The sequence below is a fragment of the Camellia sinensis genome, chromosome 14, assembly GCF_055761805.1.
Source record: "Camellia sinensis isolate YWXY chromosome 14, ASM5576180v1, whole genome shotgun sequence".
Taxonomy (NCBI): domain Eukaryota; kingdom Viridiplantae; phylum Streptophyta; class Magnoliopsida; order Ericales; family Theaceae; genus Camellia; species Camellia sinensis.
The window spans coordinates 116376707-116382846 of NC_138974.1; the positions used below are offsets into that span (position 1 = coordinate 116376707).

Consider the following 6140-nt stretch of genomic DNA (forward strand, 5'->3'; position numbering starts at 1 on the left):
TTTTTTTTTTTAACGAAACTATGGACTATAAGATCAATTTCTACCAGCAAAAAGGAGTGAAAATAATAAATCAGCATGTTTTCTTGTACTCATGTTGAGTTACAAAATAGAGCAATTGTAAGACAGTATATCTACCAAGTGACACATCTAAAATTGTGATCGATGCTCTTTCATGTCAATAAAGACATCTATTTTAGAATCAATTCTGAAACTCCAACAAAAAATATGTATGTATATTTGTTGAGATTGTTTGGACTTGTTCAAACAACAACAGCATTTCCGAGGAGTCAGTCCGCAAAAATTGAAATGTCAGTCAAATATTTCAGAGAGGATCAATGGAACCCCAATTCTGACTATAGTCAAATAATTTCAGCAAGCTTCCAAACTGAGTGCTGAAGTAATTTTTCCCAGGGGTGAGCGTGGTCCATATTGGTTCAGTTTGGATTAAAACCAGAACCAATCCGTTGTCTACGGTTTCATAAAAATTGGAAACAAATCAATCCATTTAAATCACAGAACCAATCCGAATCAAACCATTTAAACATGGTTTGGCTTGATTTGGAATCACGGTTTCACATAATCTATTCACAAAGAAAAATCATGTAACATTTTCATTACAACATTAATTTAGACATGATTTTTCAGAACATAAACATGCATATTGTTCTACCATTAATTTAAGCAAACATTATATCTAGTAAATAAACATATTGTTCAACATGTAGCAAGCATAAAACTCTCATTAAACAAGAGGGTAGGATAGTATGCATCGGGGGTGTATGGTATGTATATGGTCTAAGTTACATACGGTTTAGATCGGTTCTAATCCGAAACCGTGAACTGAAATCCAGAACCGATTCAGGAGGAACAGTTTCTCAAGTTTCCAATCTAGAAGCGAACCACGGATTCAAAAAACCAAACAAAACCTATCGGATTAGATTAAATCAGTTCGATTTATAGATTTTACGGATTCCTTGCTCAACCCTAATTTTTCTACTTGAAATACTTTTTTGATTCTCTTCCAGTTTATTCAGATAATTGACTATAAACTATTTTTGACCTCCTTGTTCAATTTTTTAGGTTAAGGTAAATATTAATGATAAATGATACATATAAGGTAGTACATTTGGGCTAGTAAGACGTACCGCTCAAATCAGTACGAAAAGCTTATATGACAATGTGTTTTGCAGCACTCTTATTAATCACTTTTGCTAGATGGTTGAAGTAGGCCTACTGGATATAATGTCTGTCTGTCTGAAAATGTTTGCTGCAAGTTCTGATCAACAGATGGAAAATGCAGGGTCATGAAGAAACAGCATGCCAGAAAATGAATGCAGTTTTAATGAGAATTTTGACACATATGCGTGGTAACCTATGGCTGCTCCGCCAGTCAGGTGTTAGCATCCTTGGTGATGTGGGTTCGAGTCACGTAAATAGCCTCTGCAGAAACGGGGGTAAGACGTGTACTTTATTTGCTTTGAAAGCATTTTTATCTGTTAAAGTCTGCTCCCTAAAAACCTTTTTTATGTGTGGAAACCTCGGAAAATGAATGTAGAATATATTTTTGAAATATTTTTATGGATACAATGGATACTTCCTTGTTTTATGGAATGAACATCTGGAGACTAAAAGGTGGTAGGGAATTTTAAATTCCTTGCACACTATTTTTTAGAAACAATTATAGAGCAGAGAGAGATAAAAATGCTTTCAAAGCAAATTAAATAAAGATGCTAAATTTAGATCATATGATTGGAGAGACATATACATATTATATTGTTACAGCCCAGCCATTTCAGAAAATATGCAAACAACTCCTGATGGCAGGGCCAGCTTAAATATAAAGCCAATAAAACCCTTGCTTTAGGCCCCAATTTTTTAAAGGCCTCTAAATTTTTTAAAACCTAGATGCTATAAATAAGACCTCATATTGAGTTTTATACACAAATCTATATGGGGGGAAAACAAAAAGAAGATTAGCCTATTAAAAAATGGACCAAAATTAACTATTCTAGTTAACTTTGATATATATACATATATATATATTGCACCGATACTGTCACTTTTATCAATGCAATAATAGCGATAACAAAGTCTGAATCAAGTGTCATATTCACTTTAACCCACACCTTCGCCCAAATTTACATAGGGTTGTTTCAGTTTGAGTGATCACATGCTTTTCAAATAATTTCTTCCAATTTGACAAAGATAGAATAGGTCATCTTTGTGTACTGATGTTGTTTCCATGCTGGCACAAATTCATATTTCCCAATTTTTTAAGCTTTTCTGTTTTTTTATTGCATGCACAATGTAAGCATTTCTTTGATTAATTAAGACTTCTAATGACCTTATTAAGAGGTTTTTTTTTGGGTCTAGACCTTATGAAGAGTTAGATTTGTTAGTTCAGTTGTACTTTCCATTTAGTCGAATTTTAGTCATACGTAACATGATTTCTGGAATTTGCAATATAGAGAAATGTTATATTTGACTTGTCACCCGTTGTATTCTGGGCTCAGGTTTGTATGGTTTCGAATAGTTATTTATATCTTGTTTCCCCTGTCTTCCCTTTATTTTGCTTATCGGGTTGTGGTCATGCATTTGGAACAAGTTGGTTGCTTAGTTTTCAAATTTTGGTGTTGCCCAGAATTTTGGTCTTCCGCTCGAGCGGGACTTCTTGCGCTCGAGCGGGAGTTGCAAACTTTCAGTACTTTGCGCGTCTGCAAAAGTACTGTAGAAGTGTTTTTCACGCTCGAGCGGCGTTTCCTACGCTCGAGCGGGTTGGCACTCGAGCGGCCTTCCTTACGCTCGAGTGGTTTGTCTGTTGTCTGCAGAAGTTCTGGATGTGTGTTTTCTACGCTCGAGCGGGCCAATTTTGTGCTCGAGCGGAACAAAATGTTGTGTCTGACGCTCGAGCGTCAACTCTTCCACTCGAGCGGACTGCGTGTATATCAGATCGTAAAGTGACTTTTTACATCACTTTTTCATATCTTTTCATCCAAAACCCTAAAGTTGAGAGCCTCTCTCTCTAAAATACTCTCTCTATATATATATTTTGACCTAGATCTATTAATTTCTCCACCTTACTCCCTTTGGTAAAAAGATAGAACTTCTCAAGATCATCCATTTGACCCGATTAAAGTTGGATTTCAACATTTTTGGAGTTCCATCCTTGCTTGTCTCATCTTTTCTCTTTGAGGTAGAGACTCTCTACACTTTAATATGGTTTTTAACTTAGTTATTTGTCTATTGTGTAACAATGGTGGGATTTGGAGGTAATGTAGACAAACCTAGGGTTTGGATGAAATGTAAAAGAGAGGTTTTTGATAAAAGTGAAATAAATGAGCATGGGGTTGAGAATGAAGTCATGTGGTGTCAAAATAGCTGATTTTGGTACTTGGATTTGATATCTTGAAAAATGGGGATTTTGCCCTAGAATGATTATCACGATTATTTTGTATAAATAATTGGAATTGGTATTGAAATCATGAAATTGAGTGAGTATTGGAATAGACGGTGGAATCAAGTATGTAATACTTCACATCTTTGGGAATTTCGGATAATTTATCTGTCTTGAGATTGTATATTTGTTTAGAAATATCTATATTGGGCTATCGGTGGAGGATAGCTTTGCTTGTTGTAGAAATTGCATGTGGATTGGGTGAATTAAAACTAGTCCATGGATGATTATCATTGAATATGATTATGTTGTGAATACATTGTATATGTATGATTATTTGGAAGCGGAAAGGGGGTGTGCTCCATTATTTGGGAGGAGAAAGGGGATGGACTCCATTATAATTAAGTTGGCCAGAGTGTTCTTGATGAAAGTTCTTAAATTATACATGGGTGCCAATCTCACGGACGAAATATCCGTAAAATGGAAAATTTGAAATTTATACGTGGGTGTCGATCCCGCGAACGAAATATCTGTAAAATGGCATTTGGAAGTGTTTATGTGTTGGTTGTGAAATTATTGAACTACTGAGTTGTAGTCTCATTTGGGTTATGGAGGAATAATGAAATTGATTCATATGTTTTGAAATGAATTGAAGGAAAAATATAATGGAACATGGAATTGGTACTCAATGGCAATATAAAGGCATGAATATTTCACCCTAGGCATTGTACATGCATATGTGCTCATATTTTTGTTAAATCTTATATATTGTGTTAGATTATTCCTATTGGGCCGTGGCTCACCCTATTTGGGAAAAATCATTTTCAGATAATGATGGCATGCCTCCGCCAAAGCATTAGCATTGGAGGGATCTTTGGAGAGCAAGAGCTTCTTATTTTTGTTTTGTTTTATTTTGTATAGCCTAGGGCTAAATGTGTATGAGTTAGGTTCCTTTTGTTGTAACCAAACCAAGACTTGGAAAGATGTAAACTCAAAGGGCATTTAGCCATGCTAAACTCTTTTTTATTATTAATTTCATGTAATGAAAGGACTATTTACTCTGATTTATGCTATTATTAACACATGTTTTGGGGTTGTAATTAGTGTATTATTTTGAAGGCGTTACAAATGTGATCAAGAATTTTAGGTCTCCAAATTCTTCCATCTCAATTTTTTATCAATCATTGGTAATATGAAAATCTCGAGATATGTTTTGATAAGTGAGAGATGAACAAAAAGTATTCGGAGACAGAGGATCCCGAGAATGACAATGTGAGATAGACAAATGTATGATATGTCTAGGGGAAGAAAGAGAGTATGTTTGAGTATTTTTTTCGTTGATCTAGTCATGACAGGAAATTTTTATGTCCAAAAAATTGACCTTTTCAAAATTCTAGTCATGAAAGCCATCATTTAAATATAGATATTGAGATGATGTAAACTTGGCCGGTTTGAAAGCAAGGTTTAGTAGGCACTAAAGTACTGATTATATGAATATATATTGTTTCTCTGAAAACTCAGTATGACTTAAAACTTTCAATATTGATATCAAACCATGTCTTATAGTGTCATCATTCTAATTTTTGTTTTATTATTTTCTTTTTGAAGACCTTGTCAAAAGCAAAAGCCAGGATTGCTTAAACAGCAAGCAAAGGATGATAGAAAGCTATAGTCATCCATGAGTTCTAGGTTTGATGAGTAAAAGACTATCTTCACCTATTTTTTAAGCCATCATATTCATTAGTGTATTTTTATATATTGACCTTGTTTTCTTTTAAGTCTTGATTAAACTCCATTTTAATGTTCTCTAAAGATTTGATTGATTGCCCGATAGAAATTGTGTTCGGATTTGAAATTTAAGTACGGATTTGTGAAAAAAAAAAAAAAAACAAAAGAAAGAAAGAAAAAAAAAAGTGGGGAAAAAAATGACTTATATTTCATTCACTTCTCCTTTCTCATTTTATTTTTCTCCATAAACCTCTCCGTAAATCCACAATCTAAACATAGCCTTAATCTTTTCTCTATCTATTTATTTTTTTTCGATTAAAGTTTTGTTTGTTGGTTCTTGCATGATTTCAAATGTTTAACTCTAGAAGTAAACAAAGCATATTTTTCACAAATTTTTGTTTGTTGTTTACTCACTACTGTGCTATACAATGATACCCTTTCTCAGTATTTTTGCTAAGATCCAATTTAATGTCTTATCAATTTTTTACCCTTTATTGTTTATTTGTGACTAATTTTGGTTGTTACTTTGTTATCACTTTTACATTTGTTTTAAAGATATAGACCCATAAATTGGACTTTGTATATATCACTTCCTCAGCAATCAAAATCCTCATAAAATATAAAAATGAAAAGGACTTATGTTCTTATCAAAGCAACTTTTCCTGTTTTTCCTCTTAACTAAAGTTTCAAAACAGGGATTTATATGGTGGAGATAGAATTATTCAATTCTAGAATGGACTCATTCTTGTCTTTTTGCTCTCAGCTCAATACATAAAGCAAAAACATTTTTTTCCCCCCTAATAACTACAGCAACATCTATTTCAAGTGGGTTGTGCAACTATCAATATAGGCAATAGCTTTGCACTGCATGGAGACTGCTACTACATGTACTAGTTTTGGCTTCTAGGAAAACAACCCATCAGAGATGCTCTAGCTAGTGTTCGGACAGTACATTAAGTTCTGTTTTAACACCTATTTCCTTCTATTCCTTTTAATCACTGACGATTGCTCATGCGGT

General features: G+C 33.8%; 1 long non-coding RNA gene across 1 annotated transcript; it reads left to right on the forward strand.

Annotated features, from left to right (window-relative positions):
* Window positions 1-1300: 1300 nt before the first annotated feature.
* Window positions 1301-4456, forward strand: LOC114270735 (uncharacterized). The gene is made up of 2 exons (XR_003632024.2): window positions 1301-1454; window positions 4223-4456. It is a non-coding gene; the product is annotated as an uncharacterized LOC114270735 (long non-coding RNA).
* Window positions 4457-6140: the final 1684 nt, after the last annotated feature.